This window comes from Octopus bimaculoides, chromosome 5 (assembly GCF_046866305.1).
Source record: "Octopus bimaculoides isolate indiv1 chromosome 5, ASM4686630v1, whole genome shotgun sequence".
Lineage (NCBI taxonomy): Eukaryota > Metazoa > Mollusca > Cephalopoda > Octopoda > Octopodidae > Octopus > Octopus bimaculoides.
This window is the reverse complement of record NC_142932.1, coordinates 65,168,899-65,182,611: the sequence shown is the minus strand read 5'-3', so window position 1 is coordinate 65,182,611 and position 13,713 is coordinate 65,168,899. Positions and strand designations below refer to the sequence as shown.

The 13,713-nt window shown below is 37.4% G+C and overlaps 1 protein-coding gene, 1 long non-coding RNA gene and 1 pseudogene across 2 annotated transcripts in view; 1 reads left to right on the top strand and 2 right to left on the bottom strand.

The window, feature by feature from the left end:
• LOC149135568 (uncharacterized) overlaps positions 1-13,713 on the bottom strand; it is a 440,654-nt gene that overhangs the window by 212,887 nt on the left and 214,054 nt on the right. The gene's annotated exons all lie outside the window — the stretch shown is intronic.
• LOC149135571 (uncharacterized) overlaps positions 1-13,713 on the bottom strand; it is a 52,421-nt pseudogene that overhangs the window by 25,791 nt on the left and 12,917 nt on the right.
• The window catches only part of LOC149135569 (myotubularin-related protein 13-like), a 223,748-nt gene continuing 211,777 nt past the window's right edge, over positions 1,743-13,713 (top strand). The window contains exons 1-2 of the mRNA XM_089351883.1: positions 1,743-1,846; positions 6,586-6,671. The gene's annotated coding sequence lies outside the window, so the exon portion shown is untranslated. The remainder of the gene's footprint in view (positions 1,847-6,585; positions 6,672-13,713) is intronic.

Genomic DNA, 13,713 nt, shown 5'->3' with positions numbered 1-13,713 from the left:
GACTGCTCCAACGAAGTTGCGTATTGTCCTTGCCTTTGAAACGCGGAGTAGATGGAACAGGGACAACTGAAGAAGGGTAATATTCTTTATGTTGCATGTCTCGTTTCTCGGTTTGTTTTTTTTTTGTTGTAGAGTGGATTAATGTAGAGTGGATTACATCAACTCCAGAACTTATTTTATTGGCTTTAAAGAGGTGAACCCTGAATTAAAGAGACATAATCTCCCCATCAAATCGACCTGTAATAAGTGTGCTGGGTTAGTTGTAGATTCTTTAATGTAAGAATCAGGTTGATGAGATCAATAAGTGTTAGAACAGCTTGCCTTGCACTAAAGTTCATGTATTCCAGTATGTCTAATGGTAGAATTTAGTTCAAAATTGGCATTATTATTTTTCTGAAATATATGAAATGCTGAAACATTGATGTATTGTATACTTGTACAGTCACTGTTGTCATAGAGACCTGTCTGAACATGGTGTTGTTGGTGAGGTTAGTGGTAGTGATGGTAATGGTAATAGTGGTTGTGGTAATGGTGGTGGTGATATTTAGTTCTAGTGGTGATGGTGGTAATGAGAGTAATATATTGGCTGTGGTGATGATAATGGTAGTTGTGGTGGGGATTGGGGGTAATGTTAGGGGTGGTGATAGCTGTTGAAATGATGGTGGTTGTGGTGATACCCCTCCCTCTGTTATGACAGTCATAGCAGTGATGGTGGTGGTGATGGCAATTATGTTTATTTAGACTCCACCTCTATTTTCACTTCTTTTAGTTTCACATTCTTAACATTTATTCAAGGCTAAACGATTTTTATTTTATCATTTATTTTCTGAAACATTGAGTAATAGTGGAAAAAAATAAAATAATTGCAATAGTTTGGGTTCGTGAGAAGACAGATTGCTTCTTAGAAATGTGGTTGATGATAATTGTTGAACTGGGACTAGTTATCAAGAATCATACAATAAAAAATTAGAAGAGGAAGTCGATCTTTGTCCATACCATACAATTCCATAAATTGATGTTTATTTCTGGCTTCCACAATGTAAAACTGTTCCTGGGTAGATGTTTCATCTCAAGAGGATTTGAATTCATTTTGTACTGAATTGCATCACTTCCTTTATTGACTGCTGACTATGGGTGAAATATAGTGTCAGATGTATGATTGAAACTCCTGAGTTATTAGTTGAATGTCTGGTATCTCATCAATCTGAACAACTATTTTAAAAATGAGATTGAAATGGTACAGTGGGAGGTTGATATATTACAGATCTGCACAACCTATCACTGATTCAAGAATGGTGGCCATGTGGTGGTGGTCATGGTGGGAACAATGGTGCTTGTAAAGCAGTCTTTTGCCACTGTTGTATCGTTGTTGCTCAGACAGATATTATTATATTCTGAAGTTGTCAATAGTATGGTTCTATCTGGCACTGTACGACTGGAGGTTGTACAGTGTTATTATCCTTAAAAGGTTGGATCGATATAATGTCCACTCAGTATAATTACTATATCAGCACAGACACGACTATAAACACATTCTACATGTACTCTTGGCCTTCTGACCTTTTCTTGTCGACCAGCAACTGGTCTATTTATAATGGCTGGCTACTTCCACTTTTTACTGGGAGGGGTGTACAGTTTCACTATACAGCATCTCTCCTTTTAATTTTTTATTTAACAATTGATTCCTTTTATTCATCCTACCTCCTTTTTTTTTTTCATATATTAATATCTTTTCTTTTTAGGGTCTACTCTTAGGAATTCAGTATTCTTCTTTTCCTTGTACGTGGGGTTTCAACTTCTTGTAACGGTGTTGGAACCTGAAAAGTGTCATATAGCCAATCCATCGGTATTTCTACTCTTGTTGGTTCCTTTTCTATGACTCTTTCCTTAAGTTGATATCTATGTCTCCTTTCCATTCCATTTCTGCTTCTTACACCATACATTATTCTCCCTTTGCATGTTACAATTTCTCCTCCTTCCCAGTATTGCTTGCCATTTTTGTACATTCTTACAGACATCTTATCACCGATTCTAAAATTTTGGCATGCCTTCACTAGCATGTATAGTTTATTGAATACTGACTTCACCTTTCTGGCAAATATTAATTCTGCTGGTGAACTTCCTTCTGGCACATTTGGGTTCAGAGTTACCCCGTATCCCCTTAAGAATTGTTGGATCATGACCTCGTCTGTGGCTTCCTTATTAGTTTTCTTTAAAGCTCTCTTAAAAGTGTCCACGAACTGTTCAGCCCTTCCATTCAATATAGCAGAATCTTTTAAACTCACAGGATACAAGCTGTGTTCCGATATCAGAGACAATTATATCTGGTACGCCACATCTTGCAAACAGCTTGTGTTAGAAGTTCATTACTGTTTATGAGGTTGCGACACCTTGCGACCTCAGGCCATTTTGTGAAGTTGTCCACTACTATTCAGTAATGATATCCATTTACCAGGCCTGCAAAATCGATATGCAATCAGGACCATGATATTTTCACTTCCAGCCAAAGTTCACATTTTGTAGTAGGTAGTTTTACTGCCAGCACACATCATCTGCAGCCTTTTACCAGGTTTTCAACTTCCTTGTCCATGCTTGGCCAGAGTGTTGGCCAGTATATGAAACTTCACATCAGCACTTTCATTCTAGAGATTCCTGGGTGTCCCACATGAAACCCTTTTAGCATTTTCTTCTGTAATATCTGTGGCATGACCACCCTCTGAGTGTACATTGGTGCACCATCAGTTATAGAGTATACGTTTACATCTTAGCGGTTCTTTGCATTGGACCTTTCTTAATTTCCTTTTGTTGACCACAGTTTTTGTTTTGTCTCATTCATAAATTTGTCATTTCTTGTATTTTTATTTATTTATTTTATTTTTATTACTGGTAGTTCATGCATGATATTCCACATAACTTTTTTTGTTTCAGTTCATCGACCTCGTTCGGTCGTTTGACTGCTCCATTTATACTTTTGCACAAAGCGCTTGTGGGTGTATCCCATAAATTAAATTTCTCTATGCATTCGGTGCCAAATGAATTAATGGATTTTTTTTAACACCTAAGCATTCACTTTTTTGGTTCGATCTTTCAACATTATATTATAAGTGCATTTGCCCGTGAAATATAATTTTCTTCCCTTAACATTATATGCTATTTTGGTTTACCCATTTGTTCTCATGTTTTCTCGTTTATGATTGTGATATCACTTCCCATGTCTATTTGCATTCTGTCACTAGTGTTTTCAATTCTCACTTTCATGAATTTTCTGTTTGTTGTAGTCAGAACTTTTCCTGCTGACAAACTATTTATTTTTTCTTGTTTGTTCCAATTTCCTATCATTCTAGTTTTGCAGTGCGATTTTTATATGTCCTATAAACTCGCAGCGAAAACACTTTGCTTTTTTATACGGACAATCTTTTTTCAGATGCACCCCACCACATGCCATACATGGGTCTACATTCCGATATTTTTTCTGTTTTTCCTGCAACAGTTTGTCTTCCGTCTTTTTTGCATTGGTCTTCTCTTTGAATTTCTTCCGTGTCATGCCTTAATTTTAATATCCTGTCACACTCTAGGGACAGTTTCTGCAATGTCAAATCCTGGTTTGTTTCTAGTTTTGATAGAATTTTTGTTTGGATTTCTGCATCCCTTCTGTCTGTCAGTCCTTGTACAAATTCTTGAAAGAAACTGGAGTAAGCGTATCTAGCCTAAATCTCTCACTTTCTTTGTTGACTCCACCTGTGTAAGTGGTGAAGTCTTCATCCTTGCCCTTTTTTTTTGTGTTTAAACATTTCTGTCTAGTATTAAACAGTGAGCTCTTTTTATTAAACATTTTGCACAAAATGTCAACTGTGTCAGTGAAATTTATATTAGACACTTTTTTTTGGCAATATGAAGTTACTATACTTCTTGTACTCTGCTGTTGCTAGTTTTTCATAACACTAGAGTTTTTGTATTGTTTGTCCAATCTTTGCATTCTTTTTCCAAAATTTGTTGAAATCTTCGAAAGTAAACCTCAAAGGTTACTTCTTCTTCAGGTTCATATTTGAATTCGCTTATGAAATTTGCTACATGGTATTCTATCTTGCACACTACTTCTAATTCCTCTTATGCCTAATCTCACTTGAAATTGATTCAGTTTGACTTCATTGAAAGTTTGAATGTGGATCAGGTTTAAAGACTGGATCAAATAACAGCAGTATTGATGAGGGTAATAAAGTGGCTTGAGTAAGAGAGAGAACTTGAATAGGAATTACTGGAAATAGGTAGAAAGAGCTCTGGAAAAGATAAAAAAATGGGAAAGCACCAAGTCTAGATGCAATACTAGTTGGATTGATCTAGAGTGCAGGAGAGAATGCCTTAGCAATATTCCACAACCAATGCTGTAAAATCTGGAGTGAGTAAAAGTGACTGTCAGATTGGTGCACAGCAAAATATGTGCCTATACACAAAGGGGAGACCTGTTTATCTGTGAGAGTTAACAAGCAATCGCTCTGATACCACATGCAAGTACAGAATGTTTGAAACCATACCTTGAACAAGAAATAGCTAAAGAAAAGGTTGGCTTTAGAAATGGATGTGGCACAAAAGATCATCTGCACAAACTCCACACAACTTGATTATTCAGTTGATTAAGGCTTTTGGAAATTAAAGTCCTGTTGGAATTATGGCTTTATTTGGATTAATACTTTTCTGTTTGGGCTACATTGTTGGGCTTCAGTAAGTATTTTACCATATTTTATCTTTTATTCTCGCAGAGTAGATAAAAGAATGACCAGTATAGTCACTTCCCTTGACTGCCCCTTCTCATCTTGGACATATTTTAGTGGCCAGAATTATTTTTATGGCAAAATAGCTGTTTTGAAATTAAGATTGTTTACAGGTGGCAGTGTGCGCACATACATGCACGTGGTGTGTGTGTGTGTGTGTGTGATATACATCAGTGTTATACAATACCATAACACGGGTCCCATGACTTAGAAATAGTATGCTAAGATGGGTCACAGTAACATTTGTATATTAAGGTAACAGTTGTGTGCATATTAATTGTATGAGGGTTTTTCCTTTTTCCTTACATTGCAAGGTCTTTTTCTTATGAGTGAAAGAGTATAAGGTGTTTCCATTTTTCCATAAAACCCATTTATTGACCATTCCTGTAGTTGTAGATATCACTATTTCACACTTCTTCTGAGCTCACCAGAATTATAAGGTTTTCAGTTACACTAATTTGTTTATTTAAATGGATATTTTTACCATTCTGATATACTTCATGATGTATGTATACTATTTTTGTTGTTTGAAAAAAATTGGTGTTTAAATAGATTTTTAGGTGGACTACAACTTTATAGAACAATACTGTGGGCCTCAACAGTAAAAAGGTAGCACATTACTGATATGTTTTGGATGGAGTTTTGGCTCTTAAATCAAGTGGAAACAAGCAGGAATCTTTAAGCTAGTGCCATAATGTTTTAAAGTTCTTATTGTATAACAGTATAGGATCTCAAGATCTGTAGAAAGTCAATATATCCCTGCAAATTAACACAAACACACAGTTGAGTCTCCTAATGAGAAATTAAGTAGGTTCTTTCATTTCTAACTTTCTATATTGTCTAGTATATTTTCTTGTGGTTGTGTTTTGAGTCAATAGTTGGAAACAGAATTGAAATATTTATAATTACTGAAAGAACTGACCTTGGGGTGCCATTCACACGTTAGATTAATTAACGAAGCAAAATAATTCCAATTGATGGAAAGCAAGATCATGATAGTAAAGGGGAGACAACTCTGAATTAAAATTATGCATGCAGTGAAGGGTTGAAATATTTGCTCAAGGAAGAGTAATATCAACGTAATCTATTCTTTGACTGTATAGTAGCAACTCCAGGCAAATTTTTGGTCTAAATATAAACTTGATGGAAAGTAGATGTAAAAGTTGTAATAATCTGCTTGCATGCACATGTATGCATTTGCATTTACCTATAAAAATAAAACAAGCATAAGGCCATCTATTGTCCACTTGAAAATGTTGAGTTGGTGTGTAACCACATGTGTTTTCAAACAAATGATATGCCACTGAAATCAACTAACAAACAATTCAGTTAAATGGTGATTCAATTCAGGTTTTTTGTTAAGTGTAAGAAAAAAAAAAAAAACTTTGTTTAACTCTTTTAATACCAACTCACCTTACACAGCTTCTCTTAAAAGGTTCATATTTATTATCAAACTATCAACACTACTTAAGTGTTGTTAATTTTTTGAATAATAATCTGTCAAGATTTCATTTCAACATCCATGACAACATGATATGTACACCAGTTTGCCAACACTAACATCATACATAGCAATAAATAAAGGTAGAAATATTAAACTCCTTTGAAATATCGATTCTGTTGAAAATTTACTAGGTTGGATGGACAGTCTCTCTCTCTCTCTCTCTCATTCCTACCATGTAAATATAGTTTGGAAAGGTTTGATAACCTTTTGTTATTGAAAATACTCTGTATCTACCTGTATCTATCTCCCCATATCTATCCATGTCCTCTTCCTTCATCATCAGTGGTTTTATTATGCATTTTTATTTTGTAGGGAGTGGAGTCAGCTGTGGCAAAACCCTCCAGCGCTTTCCTGAAAATGACTGGGATGACTGCCCATATACCCAAGGGGTAGAATTGGTGAGTTTTATGTACCCGAGTGATATTTCATTGTATTTAGTTAGTTATTGTTTTCTTATTTAGTTTTCTGATTAAACAAAGCTATGAGACATTCCAGTTGTGGCCATCCAAGGCTATTTACTGTGGATTATACTATTCTATGTGTTAGTAGGGTGTGGTTGAAGAAGTTTCCATTACTGTTTCTAATATCCTCAATCGCTACATAAATAACTTCTCATTGCTTTAACTTGCTTTCTTAATGCTATTGAAATTTATTTCTTAGTTGGAGAAAGAAAACAATTGTTAGCAAAATACAGAGAATTAATTGCACAGATAATTGAATTTTTCTATTTGTTGTTAAACAAGATGACTGCTATAAACATATTTCTTACCCTATAAGAATTTATCTATGAAATATTAGTCTTTTCCAGTTTGATTTGGTCATTTTTACATGTAGAATTATTTGTAGCAAATATAATTTGCATAATTAATTTGTGGCAAGTATAATTTGCATTATTAGAAATGGGAAAGTAGCTCTAGCGATCCAGTGTCATGAATTTAAAGCATTTTTCAACAAATCATTTGAGAAGATATCTTACTAAGAGTCTACATTTACTGATAGTTGCAGCTGTGACAGCAGCAGCACTGATCCAGATGTGATAATACTGTGGGCTTCACCTGAACTTTGTAGAAGGTAATTATTGGAAGCTGAAATGTTTTCCCTGAAGAAGAAGACTAGTCTGAGATACAGTTGGAATGTTGATGTTGTGAGTTCTGCAGATGTTATGTGAGGAGGTCCAGCATGTTGTCAGTTTGCTAAATCCCAACACCTCACCTAGTGTGTGTGTTAAAAGTTTAATTAATAGCTAATAATTGCTAATTCATGTTACCAAATGGTTTCATGCTGAAGAATTTCCCAAATATGGAGAGGTAACTTGATTATCAAACGTATATGAATGGGAATTCATGACTTGGGTTCACTGTTATTGGAAGACTAAAAACCATCACAGCTAATGGGGCTCAGAGATCTGGTTAAAAAAACTGAATGAAACTCTAATCTCTAATGGAAGTCCTGTAATGTTCTGGTTGCTTAGTGAAGGTCATAATACTTCTACACAACTTCAGATGTTTGTAGGTGGAGGAGAGGAGGAAGTTAAAACTCAAGAATGATCCCTGCAGTAGGGTTCCACATACTTTCTGTTCAGCATATTTCATTCACAAGGGTTTTGGTTGACATGAAGCTATAATAGATGGTACAGTGAAACTGGATCCAAACCACATAGTTCAGGAACAAAAGTTTCTTAAGTACACAACTATGCCAGGATAATCTCTCAGAGAGATGTTGCAAACTGTACTACAATTATGTGGAATCCTGTTACATTCAGTTAAACAGTCCTGGTATTGTTGGCTGGGGTTCTAGAGCTTATCTCATCAGATAGCTACACTTCTCCCTCAATACGTTGCTGATTACATTGTTGCAATTATTGTTGTTAAGTATCAAATCAAATCTAGATTGTTGCAATTATTCTTCTTAAGCACTAAATAAGACCTAATGCAGCAGATATCTAGTTGGTAGAATATACTCTGGGGAAGGTTTAACTGTAATTTCGAGCTAGTTAATTGGTCATGTAGAGGTTCCATCACAGGTTTGTTGAAAATGAATTGTTGTGGTTTGTGATAACAAAAAATCCAGCTGGGTTGTCTTTCTCTTTGTCTTTGTACTTATACTTACATTGTAAAATGGTGAGAAGGTTTGGTCCAACATTTTCATGTCAAACACAGGGAAGCTGGTGAGTGGAAAATTGAGAGCTGGAGTTAGGAATCCATCTGGCTGTGAAATATTAGCATTATTCATTGTAAGTATCTTGAGAGAAAAGCTGAACATAAGAAGCGTCAGTAGTGGTGTGCAAGAGAGACGATTGCGCTGGTTTGGACATGTGGTGAAAATGAATGAGGATAGCTGCATGAAAAAGTGCCACTCCCTAACAGTTGAGGGAACCCGTGGAAGAGGTAGGCCCAGGAAGACCTGGGCTGAGGTGGTGAGGCAAGACCTTCGAACATTGGGCCTCACCGAGGCGATGACTACTGACCGAGACCTTTGGAAATGTGCTGTGCGTGAGAAGACCCGGCAAGCCAAGTGAGATCGTTGCCAGTGCCCCTGGACTGGCTCGTGTGCGAGTGGCACATAAGATGTACCATTTTGAGCGTGACTGTTGCCAGTACTGCCTGACTGGCCTTGTAGGGTTTTCGAGCGAGATCGTTGCCAGTGCCCCTGGACTGGCTCTTGTGCGGGTGGCACATAAAAGACACCATTTCGAGCGTGGCCGTTTTCGTGCGGGTGACACGTAAAAGCACCCACTACACTCTCTGAGTGGTTGGCGTTAGGAAGGGCATCCAGCTGTAGAAACTCTGCCAAATTAGATTGGAACCTGGTGTAGCCATCCGGTTGCACCAGTCCTCAGTCAAATCGTCCAACCCATGCTAGCATGGAAAGCGGACGTTAAACGATGATGATGATGATGATGATTGATTGGTAAATATACAAATGTTGTGACTCTCCATTTCTATGGAACCCTACAGTTTTGACCATTGTCAAAACTATATTGACATCAAGTTTCCTCTCTAACATCAGTAACTATTTTGCTGTAACCATATCTAGCATTGGTTAGGAAGAAGGAAGGTTCTTTTGGTTAATAAATATTGATATATAGCAAGTCTATCTTCCATCTTAAACTTACAGAAATTTAGAAAATAGCTGAATTTTGATGTATATGATGTAAACGAGTCGAGATAGAACAACCATCCATATTAATGGATAATGTTTGTAATTCATAGCGATACTTAACTCAAGAAATTTGTAAAACTCCTTAAAGTAGGAACCTTTGAGAAATCTTAAAGTTTACTGCTATTCATATGCCATATTATCTAAAGTCTGTGAGAGGAAATGTTTGAAGAAAACTGATGCAGGAACGGTTTAAAGTTTAAAGGAGGATAATGTTGGTAACATGTGATGAAAGAAAGTTGTGTCATGGAGGGAGAACAGCTGGAAGAATTTCTCTGATAAATGATTTGTTAGCATGAGAGGTGGCACAGTAGTTGAAGCTTGAGACCATTAGGAGTTGGACAAAGCATCAACTAATTAAGTATTGACTAAAGTTTAATCCTCAAAATTACTTCAGTTACAAAATACAAATCTGTTCTCTGATACAGAGAGACTCTTTAATCTGGGAAGGTTTTCTTAAATGTAATTTAAATGTAATTTCTAAAGCATTCTCTGAGAAGTGCTAAGACTGAACAATGTCAAGCTATCTATCATTCCTGGTTCATGTATTTGTAGCCCGCTTCAAATATTGTATCTGTGGCAGTTACAACATGCCTGTATGAAAGACCATTATTATAAAGCTGTATACTGTCTTGTTTCATAGACATAACTGTCTACATGGACAGTAGGCCATTAGTGTCATAATATTATAATATTAAAAGTCTCTGTTGAAAAATCTGTATGGAATCTAAAATATGAAATTAGAGAATGGATCTTCAATTAACATTCTGAATTAAAATACAAATATTCTCAGTAAGGTAGCTTTCTCTATAAAGTTCATATGTCTTCTCTTGTGATTTTAACTTTTTCTATAGAATGCAAATCTCCTCTATAGTAATGGTAGGAGGGAGAGACAGGTGGGTCCTTGAAGATGGACAGTGAAACGGTGAAAGATTAAAAACATACATAATGAGATTGATAATCTGTGACTTTGAAACTACTAGACTATTTCACAAGATTCTGGTCACAAGCAATGATACTATGATAATTACAGTATTAGGAGAGTATTGTAGTTCGCTTGAAGAATTGTGTATTGTTTGTAAATAAAATGTGTGTTGAATGGCACAACAATGCACTATAATAGCAACAATGGACTATAATAACTGTTATGATTTAATCATCAATAGTCTGATATAATATTTCAGAATACAAAAATTCCTTCTTCAGAGATCCCTAGGAATTGATCGAGTCACTGCTATAATTGGTTTTCCAACAGTTTTTTTTTTTCCTGGAACTATCTCTGCAGTGGTCTAACAAAACTCCTTCCGGAATTCCTCATGAGAAGTGCATGAGAGTGGCCATGTCTCAAGCTCGTGTGTGCTGGCACATCCGTAGCACTGCTTCTAAGTTATGTATTATACGTGCAGTTCCCTTATTTCTTCTGTTCTTTCTTCTTTCTTTTATTTTATAAACAACACATGAGCATGTTATCAAAAGTGAACCTATGCACATCCAGATGTAGCTAAATAATATATTGACTGCCAACCTCCAGCTTGTTGTTAATTTGGGGCCCTAGTCTGTGTATAAGGATAGCTTCCTTAATTCTTAGATTACCCAAATTTCTTTCATTGGCCTCAATTGTGACTGTTATGCTTTTGTTGGTGTTCCGGCATTTGTCTAGAAGTTTTCTGAAGGAGGAGGCTTTTGTGTTCAGATGTTCTTTGATGCGAATGTGTAACGGTCTTGTTGTGAACTTGTTGCATTTGTTACATTGTATTCTATACACAATATTTATCCGTTGGCATAAATCTGTGTCACGGATGAGGCAGTTTGTTAATGTACATTGATTGCTGTCTCTTACTCATTTCTTTGCTAGGTGTCTCTTCAGAGAGGGGCCGGAGTGGGCTAATTGTATGTCTAGTCTTTCTCTTCTTATGGCTCTTCAGATGGCTGTACTTATCCTCTTGCTAAAATGGGGTATTTTAAGGAAGCATGTGTTGCGGGATTTCTTTTGTGTTCGGCATATCTCTCGTTTTGGTTGCTTAAGCCGATTTACAATGGATATAGGGTACCCGTTGGTTTTCAATATCTCTAGGAAGTGTGTAGTGTGGGTTACATTGTCCTCTGTCTTGTTGCACTTACTCTGGATGCATGCAAGTCCATTTCTGGCATATCCTATTTTGGCACCGAGTGGAAGGGCTGAACTGTACTGGACAAACATATCTCTGCTGGCTGCTTTCCTGTAGAACTCGGTGTGGATCTCTCCTTCTTCCGTTATTTTCAGTTGGAAGTCAAGTAATGATAGTGTCCAGTGTTTTCGGGATGTTCTATAGTGAACTGTATGTTCATGTCCATGTTATTGAATGTTGTGAATATTCTGTCAGCCTCTTCATGGGAGGATGTGAGTATGAGGATGTCATCTACGTACCTGGTGAAGAAGGCGCATGAGCGGCAGATGTTGAGTGCTCGACATTCCAGATGGTTCATATAGGTGATGGCTAGTAGGCTAGAGACACTGGATCCTATGGGGAGACTGTTGTCTGTTTGTATATGTGATCATGGAAAGAGAAGTAGGTGTCATCCATGATGATGGACAATAGTTAATGTATATTAGCAGCGGTGGCATTTGTAGATGGAGACAACTACATAGCAAATACAAGAATAACTTCATCACAGAGAACAGTAAATCACCCAGGTTCTATCTCAATAAAACACAGAAGGATAGCAACACGATCCAGATTAGATCCATCATCTCCAGCGTGAAGGACCTCTATATAAAATATCCTGGCTACTTTCTCACATCCTGAAACCCATATGCTCCATTTTCCTCGACACGTCAAGAACTCCAACGAAGTCATCAAAATACTGCACCAACTGCCCCCAGACCAACTCAAGCAAAACAGATATGCCTTCAGTCTTGACGTAGTCTCAATGTACACAACAGTGCCATCACACACTGCAGTCAGCCTATTGACTGACTGCAGAGTAGTGTCCAACATTCTCTGCTTTGGACTCACTGCAGCTAATATACATCAACTATTGTCCATATATATGGTGGTTGTCTACTCCTTAAACAGAGTTTGACCACCTCCTGCGCCTACACATTAACCCTTTCATGGCGTCTGATGTGGCTTTTTAAACCAGTGTTTTGAAAAAACACCCACAAAGATTGCACCTCTGATTTGCACTACCAATACCTGCAAGTAAGTTCTGCTCATTGTGGATCCTAACATGTCTTTTAAGACCCCCATTGGATTTGCAAACCCTCTGGCACACACCACATTCAAACGTGTGCACAGATATATAATCAGAATAGCTGGATGAGGTTTGTTTTCCATGGGTTCGCAGGTGAGATTTGAGGCCAGCCAAGGACAGACATGTCCATATGTATATATATATATATATATATATATATATATATATATATATTTTCTATATCTAGTTTCAGCTCACAAGCTGTGGCCATGCTGGGGCACCACCATTTGGTGTTGTTACATAATTTTACTTCACAAATGCTTTTTAGGAATTGACATTTTGTGCATGAGGGAGTTTGATGCTGCTGCCCTCATCTGCACCTTCTACCACAAAGTTGGCTCATCTGGGACACTTGACAGGAAGAGGTCCAGCTTTATTTTGAAGACACCTACATTCACCCCATGCAGGATATTGAAGAGCTCTAGACTTCTGAAGCCCAGGCTATTGCAGTATCTTGTCCAGCACCTTGATGGCAAATTTGGAGTCCTTGGCACTGCAGTGGTGCAGGTCTCGTATTTGTGTAACTCATGATGCCTATATGTCTATATATATATATATATATATATATATATATATATATAGTGTGTGTGTGTATGTGTATATGTGTATTGTATGCAAGTACATCTCTGTAATATATATATCATCATCATCGTCCACTTTCCATGCTAGCATGGGTTGGACGATTTGACTGAGGACTGGTGAAACCGGATGGCAACACCAGGCTCCAGTCTAATTTGGCAGAGTTTCTACAGCTGGATGCCCTTCCTAACGCCAACCACTCAGAGGGTGTAGTGGGTGCTTTTACATGTCACCCGCACGAAGGCCAGTCAGGCGGTACTGGCAACGGCCATGCTCGAAATGGTGTTTTTTATGTGCCATCCACACAAGAGCCAGTCCAGGGACACTGGCAACGATCTCGCTCGAAAATCCTACAAAGGCCAGTCAGGCGGTACTGGCAACGGCCACGCTCAAAATGGTACATCTTATGTGCCACCCGCACAAGAGCCAGTCCAGGGGCACTGGCAACGATCTCACTTGGCTTGCCAG